This window comes from Panthera onca, chromosome A2 (genome assembly GCF_046562875.1).
Source record: "Panthera onca isolate mPanOnc1 chromosome A2, mPanOnc1 haplotype 2, whole genome shotgun sequence".
Classification (NCBI taxonomy): domain Eukaryota; kingdom Metazoa; phylum Chordata; class Mammalia; order Carnivora; family Felidae; genus Panthera; species Panthera onca.
Window position 1 is genome coordinate 8,959,577 of NC_138340.1, and position 12,737 is coordinate 8,972,313.

The window sequence follows — 12,737 nt, forward strand, 5'->3', positions numbered from 1 at the left end:
TCGATGGTTATTTTTACAGACAAGATTGTGTCATCTGCAAATAAAGAGTTTTGCTTCTTTCTAACCTTTGTTCCTTTAAGTTCCCTCCTTGCCTTGCATTAGCTTGGTGTTCCAGGACAGTTTTGAATAGAAGTCGTGGGAGAGAGTACTTGTTTTGTTTCCAGTCGGAGGAGGAATGCATTCAGTCTTACACCCCTAAGTACGATGCTACCTGTAGGTTTTTCATGTTTCATCAGATTGACGTTTCCTTCTAACGTTCTGTTTTGTTTTGTTTTTTGAGAGAGAAAGAGAGCGAGCAGGGGAGGGGCAGAGAGAGAGGGAGACACAAAATCCCAGGCAGGCTCCAGGCTCTGGGCTGTCAGCACAGAGCCCCACACGGGGCTCGAACTCACAAACCGCGAGATCCTGACCGGACCCAAAGTCAGACACCTAACCAACTGAGCCACCCAGGTGCCCCTGAAATTTCCTTCTAGATATCATTTGATGAGAAGCTGTAGAGTGAATGCATGTTGGATTTTTCTCATTTTCTTTTCCTCTGGGGATTATTATATACTTTAGTCTTTTAATATCTTACGTTGGTTTTCAGATGTTAAATCCACACTTGCCTTCTTGGAAAAGCTTCACTTAGCTATACTGTATAAACCTTTTATGTATTGCCACATTTCATTTCTCAGTATGTTACGAGATTTTATGTTTGCGAAGGTCATTAATCTAATTGTTTCCCACCCCCCCTTTTTTTCAGTCTACCCAAATCTGCTTGTGTATCAGTGTTTTCCCCCTCCAGCCTTTACTGCGGTATAATTGACAAATAAAATTATAAGATATTTAAAACATACATCGTGGTGATGGGTGGCTCAGCTAGTCGAGCATCCAACTTGATTTCAGATCATGATCTCAGGGGTCATAGAATCGAGCCCGTGTTGGGCTCTATGTTGAAATGTGCAGCCGGCTTAAGAGTCTCTCTCTCTCTCTCTCTCTCTCTCTCTCTCTCTCTCTCTGCCTGTTCCTCTCCCCGACTTGTGCTCATGCGCTCTCTAAATTAACTAATTAATTAATATTCATGGTGATTTGACACAAGTATACAGTGTGAAAGAGTTCCTGCCGTTTTTTTTCTTGTGATATCTTTGTCTAGATTTGATAAAATTATTTCTAATGTAGTTCCTCCTGTTTCATCAGTTTGGTACTGGTATTATTTCTTCTTTAAAGTATGTTCGAACTGGACGCCTGGGTGGCTCAGTGGGTTAAACCTCCCGGCTCAGGTCGTGATCTCACAGTTTGTGAGTTCGAGCCCCGCGTCGGGCTCTGTGCTGACAGCTCAGAGCCTGGAGCCTGTTTCCGATTCTGTCTCCCTCTGCCCCTCCCCCGCTTGTGCGTGTGATCTCTCTCTCTCAAAAATAAATACACGTTTAAAAATTTAAGAAAAAAAAGTATGTTAGAATTCCAGCTGTAAAGCTATCTGGACCACAGCTCTTCTTTGTGTGAAGATGTTTTAACTACTAGTTGAACTTCTTAGCTTAATAGAGTCCTGTTCAGATTTTCAGTGTTTCTTCTTGAGTTGATTTAGTAGGTGTGAATGTTGCTAGGAATTGTCCATTTCAAATAAATTATCCAATCTGTTGTCGTAAAGAGGTTTACATGATTCCTTTATAGCTTTAAATTTTTTTTTAACGTTTATTCATTTTTTGATAGAGCGTGAGTGGGGGAGGGCAGAGAGAGAGGGAGACGCAGAATCTGAAACAGGCTCCAGGCTCTGAGCTGTCAGCACAGAGCCCGACTCGGGGCTCAAACTCAAGGACCGTGAGATCATGACCTGAGCCGAAGTCGGACACTCAACCAGCTGAGCCACCCAGGTGCCCGGATTCCTTTATAGCTTAAAAAAAAAAAAAAAAGTAAAAAAATCTCAGGTATGTTTGTAGATTTGGGTGGGTGAGGGGCAGAGTTTGGGGCTTTTTGTTTTTGTTTTTTTGGAGCATGTATATTTGTTTCCTTGGTTTTCTATTTTTGTAATTTGTGTCTTCTTTATTTCTTGGTTAGTGCTGCTTTGATTTTTACAATTTTCTTTATCCTGTCAGAGAATAAATTTTGGTTTTGTGCATTTTTTTTATTGGTTTTCTCTACTTCATTGATTTCTGTTATTTTCAGTATTACTTTTGATACTCTTTTCCTTAGTTGAAATTTAGATTGTTGATTTTAGGTCTTCCTTCCTTTCTAATGTATTTAAAAGTATGAATTTGACCCTAAAGTTTTTGTGTGCGTTCCATAAATGTTGATATTCTATTTTCATAATCATTTACTTCAAGATGCTTTTTTCAGTATTTTTATTACATCACTGATTAATTCCTTTTTTGTGGTTTGAACCATTTGATTTCTTCTAGGATCCAAAGCAATTTTTTTTAAAGAATTTTTTTTATGTTTATTTATTTTTGAGAGAGAGAGAGAGAGAGAGAACACAAGCAGGGGAGGGGCAGAGAGAGAGGGAGACAGAGAATTTGAAGCAGGCTCCAGGCTCTGAGCTGTCAGCACCGAGCCCGATGCGGGGCTTGAACCCATGAACCGTGGGGTCATGACCTGAACTGAAGTCGCACACAACCGACTGAGCCACCCAGGCACCCCCAAAGCAATTTTTTAAGGTTAAATTCTTTCATTTCCATATAGTTAACATCTTTTCCCATGAAAATGACATTAGTTTAGTAGGAACTTATGTCCTGCTCTCATCAATGCCATGCAGCCAAAGATTACCAGGAACACAGTTACAGTAGAACATAGCTGAGTTACTGATACGTTGTAATGGTGGAGACCATACACCATGAGGAACCGTGATGCATCTCAGTAGAGGCTGGTAGGATGGATGGACTTACTATCTCTGATTTGGGCTTACGTTAGTTGGTTGGCGGAGGGGGAGGGAATTCCAAGAATTGGAACTTTGATTAATGATATCAGAAAGTCAGTGTAAGGGGCGCCTGGGTGGCTCAGTCAGTTAAGCGTCCGACTTCAACTCAGGTCACGATCTCGCGGTCCGTGAGTTCGAGCCCCACGTCGGGCTCTGGGCTGATGGCTCAGAGCCTGGAGCCTGCTTCCGATTCTGTGTCTCCCTCTCTCTCTGCCCCTCCCCCGTTCATGCTCTGTGTCTCTCTGTCTCAAAAATAAATAAACGTTAAAAAAATTTTTTTTTAAAAAAGTCAATGTAATTCTGTGATTGGGTATCTTAAATTTTTTTTTCAACGTTTTTTATTTATTTTTGAGACAGAGAGACACAGAGCATGAACGGGGGAGGGGCAGAGAGAGAGGGAGACACAGAATCGGAAACAGGCTCCAGGCTCCGAGCCATCAGCCCAGAGCCTGACGCGGGGCTCGAACTCATGGACCGTGAGATCGTGACCTGGCTGAAGTCGGACGCTTAACCGACTGCGCCACCCAGGCGCCCCTGTGATTGGGTATCTTAATCAGTAGATATAGAAAGAACAAATGTAATGGGGTTAAAAGAAGCAATAGTCAGGGCGCCTGGGTGGCTCAGTCGGCTGGGTGTCCGACTTTGGCTCAGGTCATGATCCCACGGCTTGTGGGTTTGAGCCCCGCATGGGGCTCTGTGCTGACAGCTCAGAGCCTGGAGCCTCCTTCGGATTCTGCGTCTCCCTCTCTCTCTGCCCCTCCCCTCCTCGCACTCTGTCTCTTCTCTCTCTCTCTCTCAAACATAAAATAAACGTTAAAATTAAAAAAAAAAAAACAATAGTCAATCGTCTGTGTCAGAACAGTGATACATGTGGTCATTGTTGTGGCTGGGGCAGTTTTCTTGTGTAATTCAGTTACAGACATGACAGCGGCCTCGTGTTGGTCTTGTTCCATCACAGAGAGTGAACCTGTGGGATTTGGGTTGTAAGATAGTTTATGCTCAACAGCAGAACAGTATAGCCTTGTCACAGCAGGCCAGCAACTAGCAACACCAAGGCCTCTCAGGCACCATTTCCATCGTTTTGTGGAAACGAGCACCCACAGATTAATACCGTAAAACTTGAGCAAATTCTGTAAAGTAATTCTGTTTCCTGTCTTTTAAAAAAGCAAGGGGTTGCGGTACATTTTAGCAAGCTTCCAGTGGTCACAAAAGCTAGTAAAAGATAAAAGACTGACTTCAGACCCTTGCCAGTTGGCTCAGAGATTGTGGTCTCAACGAAGTTCTAATTTTGAAGCATCTCTCCTGTGCCGGGTGTTGTAAATCAGGTAAACTTTCTGCCAAAGGGCCAGGTCCCAGACCCGTTCATCTGGGCAGTCTCTGATCCCTGTCGAAGCTCCTCGGTTCTGCCATTGTTCCACTCAAGCAGCCCATGACTATTATGTAAACACACAGTTAAACTTGATTTACAAGAGATGTAATTGCTCGGTGCATTGTCTTTCTCTGTGAGTCAGACCCGGGACAAAGAGGGAGCAGCAAACTATTCGAGCAGTGTCAGCAACATGGTGGCTGGGAAGCTCAAGTTCTTGCTCCCCCACAGAAACATTGGCAGGGAGGAAGCAGGAAGTGAACCAGAGTTCCAGCAGAGCTCTGGAAAGTCGAGGTTTACAGCAACCAAATGAATACCTACTCAAGAAAAAGCCACGTTCAAATGGGGGGGAAAGTGTTGTGCCTTTTCACTTACCCCTTCCTGACTCTCTCCCCAGCACATCGGTGGCCTTGGTCTTGAAGCCGTGGCAGCTTGGTTCCCAGCTCCTCCGTTGAACCCAAGGGAGCAGAGAAGACCTTATTTGCAAATTATTGTGGGTCTGTTCTAACCTTTCTGGAGGATCTTGAAGGATTGACACAAGGTACTTGTCTCTTTGTTTCTTTCTTTCTCTCTCTCTCTCTTTCTTTCTTTTTTCTTCCTTCCTTCCTTCCTTCCTTCCTTCCTTTCTCTTTCTTTTCTTTCTTTCTTTCTTTTCTTTCTTTATGTTTATTTATTCTTGAGAGAGAGAGAGAGAGTGCGAACAGGGGAGGGGCAGAGAGAGAGGGAGACACAGAACCTGAAGCAGGCTCCGGGCTCTGAGCTGTCAGCACAGAGCCCGACGCGGGGCTTGCACTCACAAACTGCGAGATGATGACCTGAGCTAAAGTCAGATGCTTAACTGACTGAGCCACCCAGGCACCCCAGTACTTGTCTTTTTCACCTAACTAGAAACTCAGGTGGAACAAGTGAACTGATGGCTTATAAAAGCTACAAGGTGAATACAGACAGACCCGCAGATGCCTGGTGCAAGAGAATGTACCATCTGAGGTCCGAGGAGAAGATGGGGTCAAACTCTTTGGGAAGTTAGGACATTGAAAAGCAGCTCTGTACAGGGGAGTTTGAAAGCCACGTTCATGCCCAGGTGAGGTACATACTCAGAAAAAAAGGCTAAGAAGACATTAAGCTTTTACCTCAGGTTTAGGACAAGTCTAGCCAAGTGTTGAAAGAGTGACAGAGCAGAGCCGGTCTGCAGACTTGGAGGGACTCCTGATATTCAAGGATCTCTGTCCAGGGCACCTGGCTGGCTCAGTCAGTTGAGCCTCTGACTCTTGATTTGAGCTTGGGTCGTGATCTTGCGGTTCCTGAGTTTGAGCTTCATGTCAGGCTCCAGGCTGTCAGTGCCTGGGATTCTCTCTCTCTCTCTCTGCCCCTCCCCTGCTCATGCTCTCTCTCTCTCTCTCAAATTAATAAATAAAACTTAAAAAAAAGAATCTCTGTCACAACATAAGCTAGGGGCACCCAGCTGGCTCAGTCGGTAAAGCGTGCAACTCTTGATCTTGGGGCTGTGGGTTCAAGCCCCACGTTGTGGGGAGAGATTGCTTAATAAATAAAAATTATATGTATATATGAGCATGCTAGACACAAGCTAAAGGAACAGAGACTTCAGTGATCACACAAGGAATAGGGTTTGCCAAAACAGTTTAGAAGAGTCTCAAAACTACTACATCTTTTTACAATTAAAAGAAAAAAACCCTGCGAACTCTAGAGAAGGGAAAGACTCTGATTTCCATAGTTCCCCTATGAAGGTGCTCAAATACCCAACATTTAACAAAAATTCATAGGGCATACAAAAAACCAGAAAAACACAGCCCACTCAGAGAAATTGACAGAAACTGTCCCTGGAGGAACAAATGTCAGACTTAACTAGACAAGGAGATTTTTTTTTGAGAGAGAGGGAGCGTGAGCAGGGGAGGGGCAAAGGGGGAGAGAGAGAATCTTAAGCAGGCTTCACACTCAGCACAGAGCCCGACGCAGAGCTCCGTCCCAAACTCAACCAACTGAGCCACCCAAGGGCCCCAAAGAGATTTAAAAAAAAAATTTTTTAATGTTTATTTATTTTTGAGAGAGAGAGAAAGAGCAGGGGAGGGGCAGAGAGAGAGAGAGAGGAAGACACAGAACCTGAAGCAGGCTCCAGGCTCTAAGCTGCCAGCACAGAGCCCGATGTGGGACTCGAACCCACCAACAGTGAGATCATGACCCGAGGTCTGACCCAGCCGACTGAGCCACCCAGGCATCCCGAAGATTTTTAAAAAATAAAGAACAGAAAAGCAATAGGCCATAGAGAAATAAAGAATAGAAATCAATGACACAAAAGGTGGTTCTTTGAAAAAATAAAAAAAAAATTAGCATTTCGCTCAGTTGGCTAAGAGAAAAAGAAGGTGCAAATTACTACAATAAATAAAAAGTGACATCACCACCAAGTTTACAGATAAAAAGGATTATTAGAGAAAATTGTGAATAGTTGTACACAAACCGGATAACCTAGATGAAATGGACAAGTTCCTAGAAGCACACAATATACCCAAACTGAATCATGAAAAAATGGAAAATCTAAATAGACTTAATAACTAGTACTGAAACTGAATCGTTAGTCAAAAACCTTCCAACAAAGAAAGGGCCAGGACCAGATGGCTTCACTGGTGAATTCAAAGCCAGGCAAAGACAAGAAAAGAAAACTACAGGCCAATATCCCTGATGAATGTTGGTGCAAAAATACTAAAGGAAAATTAGCAAACCAAATTCAGCACATTAAAAGTATTATACACCATGACCAAGTGGGTCATGAGTGCACTTAAACGTGAATGCAAGGATGGCTCAACATCAGAGAATCAGTGTAATATACCACATTAGCAGAATGAAGGGGAAAAAACATGAGCATCTCAATGCAGCAAAGACAGTTAACATGATTTAAAAAAAAAAAAAAAGGGCACGATCTTACATGTGAGAAACCCTAAAGATTCCAGATACAAAAAAATAATCCAGCAAATTTTCAGGATCCAAAGCAAGCAAAACTCAGTTGTGTTTCTGTACACTAACGATGAACGATTCAAAAAGGAAAGTTTAAGAAAATGGGGCGCCTGGGTGGCGCAGTCGGTTAAGCGTCCGACTTCAGCCAGGTCACGATCTCACGGTCCATGAGTTCGAGCCCCGCGTCAGGCTCTGGGCTGATGGCTCAGAGCCTGGAGCCTGTTTCTGATTCTGTGTCTCCCTCTCTCTCTGCCCCTCCCCCGTTCATGCTATGTCTCTCTCTGTCCCAAAAATAAATAAAAAACGTTGAAAAAAAAAATTTAAAAAAAAAGAAAACAATTTCATTTACAAGCATGAAAAAGAATAAAATACAGTAAAACATTGGTTTGAGCACAATTCGTTCTGGAAACACGCTTGTAATCCAAAGCACTTGTACATCAAAGCGAATTTCAAGAACTATTGGCTCACTTGTGATCCTGTGACTTTCGGCATCATGTGTTACTCGTATTGCAAGACACCGCTCGTGCATCAAGTTAAAATATATGAGAAACGTCTGCTCATCTTGCAGAACACTCGTCGAACAAGTTACTCGCCATCCAAGATTTTATCGTACTTAGGAATAAACTTAACCAAGGAGACAAGATTCATACACTAAAAACTACCGATGTTGCCGAAAGAAAGTGAAAAAGATCACAATAAATGGAAAGACATCCTGTGTTCATGGATTGGGAGAGTTAAGGTGTTGACACCCCCCAAGTTAATCTACAGACTGAGTGCAATCCCAGCAGTGTTTTTTGCCGAAATGGGAAAAAAAAAAAAAAAAAAGATCCATTCTAAAATTCACATGGAGGGGCGCCTGGGTGGTTCAGTTGGTTAAGTGTCAGACTCTTGATCTCAGTTCAGATCTTGATCTCAGGGTCATGAGTTCAAGTCCTGCACTGGGCTCCACACTGGGCATGAAGCCTATTTTTAAAAAATAAATAAGATAGAATTCACATGGAATCTCTAGGTACCCCAAATAGACAAAACAATCTTTAAAAAGAAAAAAGTTGGGGGTGTCACACTCCCTGATTTTAAAACGTAAAGCTCCAGTAGTCAATACATTAAGGCACTGGCAAAAGGACAGATATATAGAGGGGGACTTCAAAAAATCTTCTGCAGGCAGGGGCACCTGGACGGTTCAGTCGGTTGAGTGACTGTGACTGTTGATTTTGGCTCTGGTCACCATCTCACATGGTAGGCATAGAGCCCACTTGGGAGTCTCTCTCTTTCTCTCTCTCTGTCTCCCCCTCCCCTGCTCATGTGCATTGCTCTCTCGCTCTCTAATAATAATAATAATAATAATAATAGAAGAAAAACATTCTGCGGGCATATCCAGCAACCAGAGAATTTGGGGGAAGATGCTGAGCTCAGCCATGGTCTCATGTAGGGCCTGGATGCACCCCAAGAACACCAGAGGGAGAGTTAGAAACATTTGTGCAGGCAGCCTTCTACAGCCAACCACCAGTCAGTACCACGTGTGGTCCTGGGGTGCTCTCCCTGGGCCTCCTGCTCTGCCTGGACTGTCTTCCTTCTCATAGAGGAACTAAAAATATCCGGGGAAGGGGCACCTTAACCAGTTGGTTAAGCGTCCAGCTTTAGCTCAGGTCATGATCTCATGGCTCATGAGTTCGAGCCCCATGTCGGGTTCTGGGCTGACAGCTTGGAGCCTGGAGCCTGCTTCAGATTCTGTGTCTCCCTCTCTCTGCTTCTCCCCTACTTACACTCTGTCTCTTTAAAATATAAAATATAGGGGCGCCTGGGTGGCGCAGTCGGTTAAGCGTCCGACTTCAGCCAGGTCACGATCTCGCGGTCCGTGAGTTCGAGCCCCGCGTCAGGCTCTGGGCTGATGGCTCGGAGCCTGGAGCCTGTTTCCGATTCTGTGTCTCCCTCTCTCTCTGCCCCTCCCCCGTTCATGCTCTGTCTCTCTCTGTCCCAAAAATAAAATAAAAAACGTTGAAAAAAAAATTTAAAAAAAAAAATATATATATAAAATATAAAATATAAATATATAATATATATATAATATATATATATATATATAAATATATATGTGTATATATACACATGTGTGTATACATGTATATATATATATAGTGGGACCCCAAGATGGGGGGGTGGCCAAAGGGATTTTCACCAGCCTATCTGCCCTAAGCCAGGCCCAACTTCTGGGAGGGGATTAAGAAAATTACAGGGAGCGCTTCCAATGTTTGGAACCCATTATGGGTTGAATTATGTCACCTAAAGTTCAAATATTGAAGTCCTAACCCCAAGTACCTGAGAACGTGATCTTATTTGGGAATAGGGTCATTGCACGTGTGATTAAGATGAATGGGGTCTTCGGGGTAATTCTTTATGACTAGTGACCTTATAAAAAGGGGACACTTGGACACAGGCTCCCACAAGGAGAAGATCATGAGAAGATGAGTGCATCTACAAACCAGGAAACACCTAAGATGGCCAGCAAACCCCCAGAAGCCAGGGGGAGAGGCAGGGGACACAATCTCCCTCACAGACCTCAGAACGAAACCACCCTGCCCACACTTTGAGCTCTACCTTCTACCCTCCTAAACTGTGAGATACATTTGTTTAAGGGGCCCAGTTTGGAGTGGTACTTTGTTATGGCAGCCCTAGCAAATTAATAGAGAAGCCACCCTGGGTTGCACCCTAGCTCTGGATGAGCTCCGTAGGGTACTTAGAATAACATTTCGAGAGGTGCTCCAAATGTATAGAAGCCGTGTGGGACCACAGTTACGCCCAGAGCACCTTCTCAGGCTTCCCTGGCTAGACGTGGCCCAAGCCCAGGACACAACGGAGATTCAGAGAAATTTCCAGAAAGCCCGTCCGACAGCCATGCCTCATGAAAGATGGGGGCTGTGCCCAGTGAACTCTCCTAGGGTGTCCTTAGCATGTTCACTCACGCTGGAGATTTAGAAAATTTGGAACATACTAAAATGGGCCCCATGTGGGACTGTGGCTGGTTGGGGTCCTCCTCCTAGCCCTCTCCATCCAGCCCAAGCCATTCCCAGCCTCCAAAGAGGGACTAAGAAAACTTTGGGGAGGCATTCTCTGTGACCATAGCCCAGGGTGGTCTGAGGCCTAGCTTTGGATGCCCTCTGCAAGCCTGCCAGGCTGACCAGGAATTGCAAATGTCTCCATGAGCTGAATCAGATCACCAGGGCTAACATGGGACCTGGCGACACGGGCCGATGCTTCCACTGATGGGGACTTAAAACATTAAGGGGGCACCTCCGACAACCAGGCCCTTCAAAGATCCACATTCTTCTCCAGGGAACCCTCATAGTGCATCCCTAACTGGCCCCAACACCGTGCCTCCCCTCCAGGAAGGGGAACTAGAAACGCCTGCAGGAAGTGCACGTGACAGCCAGGACCTATGGCATCACCGTGGCCAGACCCGGATGCCTCCCCCAGTCACCACTGACACGAGACAAGCTGATTCTCCACCATTGGTGTAGAAGGGATCTCTTATCCCCCGTGCAGGATGGACACCTAAGCACCCTGAAAATGTTTCCACCAACTACTGGGCCCAATCTGGGCTGGGGACCGGACCTGGGCCCCCCTCCCTGGGTGGGAGGGCCTCCCTGTCTGGCTGGCTTGTTACCATGGAGAGAAACAAAAAAAGTGTTCAGGAGGTGCATCCAAGGACCCCACACGTGACTGCTCTTCCCTGGGGTAGGGAGTTGACGGTGGCCTTCCTCCCCTCAGGCAACATTTTCAAAAGGGACAGGTAATGACTGGAATCCCACGGAGGACAGCTACCTACCAGTAGCAACCTCCTCGAGCCCCCCTTGAAGCCTCCAAAGGATTCAGCCTTCTGAAGGAGACTTAGAATGCTTTTTGGAAGGCCCACACCCCCAGGGCATCCCTACTCACACCTTTTCCACTTGCCGGAGCCAGTGCCCCACCCCAGCCCGAGGCAGAATTGGAACCGGTTCAGGCAAGTGCTTCAGATTACCAAGTGCCCGCTGGGGGACGGCCACCAGATCCAGTGAGCCCACCCCTGCATCCCTCCGGCCCGGGATGGACCCTGCCACTGCAAGGAGACCTCTAGAGATTTGAGGGAAGTGTCTCAGAACAGGCCCCACCGGGACTGCAGTTGGGCCCGAGCGTCTCCTCTTCCGAAGGCAAAGTTTCAGGATGCACAGCCAGCGACCCTGCTCCACGAGGGGTCCACGCAGGTTGGCTGGCAGCCAGGGGAGGGGAACGCTCCCAAGGGCTTCCTGGCCACGATCCCGGTCTCAGGAGGGAGAATCTAGAAGAATTCTCAGGAGGCACGCCCAACAATCAGGCACCAGGTGAGAATACGGCCCAGCCCAGGACAAACGACTGTCACCCGCAATGTCCCAAAAGGAGTCCCCACGTGCAGAGGGGACCACCGTGTGCCAGCCAGCGCATCCATGCAGTTTCTAGATGCCGCTCTCCTCTATGTGACAATCTCAGGGGGACCCATGCAGCCGGGATGACACTGCTGTCCGCCTCCTGGAACTCCGCCTTGGGTTTGATGGCCGGATCCCATCCCAGGCCCACACCGCTGAGCTCCGAGGACGATATAAAAGCAGCCGCTAGGTGGCGCGGGTCAACCAGCGCGACGGGGATGAACTTGGAACCCGCCCCCCACCCCCACTCCCACCTCCCCGGGTGCCGCTTCGTGTGGGTTCCACCCAAATTGCCTATCTTGGCCCATAGCAGGCGGAGTACCTGGTGGGCCCGGGACACCCTCCCCGCTGGTCCCTAGCCCAGCTGGCTGCTGCCTTTGGAGGGGGAGGTGGAAACATTTTCCAGTGGCATATGTGAATAAGGCCCACGTGTGACCATGGCTGGGCCTCCCTGGATGGCTAGGGCTGCTTGCCTCCCCTAGAGGGAGACCGAGAACAATGAGGGGAAGGAGGAGGGCATCCAGCAACCGGAGTGCAGTCCGGACCTCCACAGAAGGGCATAGAAAGTTTTCAGGAGGCGTTCCCAATGACCGGGACGCAAGAGTGACACCACCTGAGCCCAAGGCATCCTCCAGGAGTCTACCTGTCCAGCCAGGCCAGTTGGGGTCTTCCCTTTGTTATTTTTGGGTTTTGTTTTTGTCCTGAAAGAGAGCGAGAGTAGGGAAGGGGCAAAGGGAGCCAGAATCTTCAGCAGACTCCACACTCTGTGCAGAGCCCACGGCAGGGCTTGATCCCACGACCCCGGGATTGTGACCTGAGCCGAAATCCAGAGTTGCACCCTCAACAGACTGAGCCACCCACGTGTCCCCACGGTCTTCCCTCTAAATGGGGATGTGGATACGTTTTCAGGAGATACCACCAGGCGGGTCCAATACCAGGCCCTGTGCAGAACCACAGCCTGGCCCTGGGCACCCACCCCGAGTCTCTCTGGCCGGTCTCTCTGTGCTTGTCCCTGTCACCAGAGAAGAGCTGGAGAGGTTTACAGCGGTATAGCCAGCAATCGGGCACCATGTGGGAC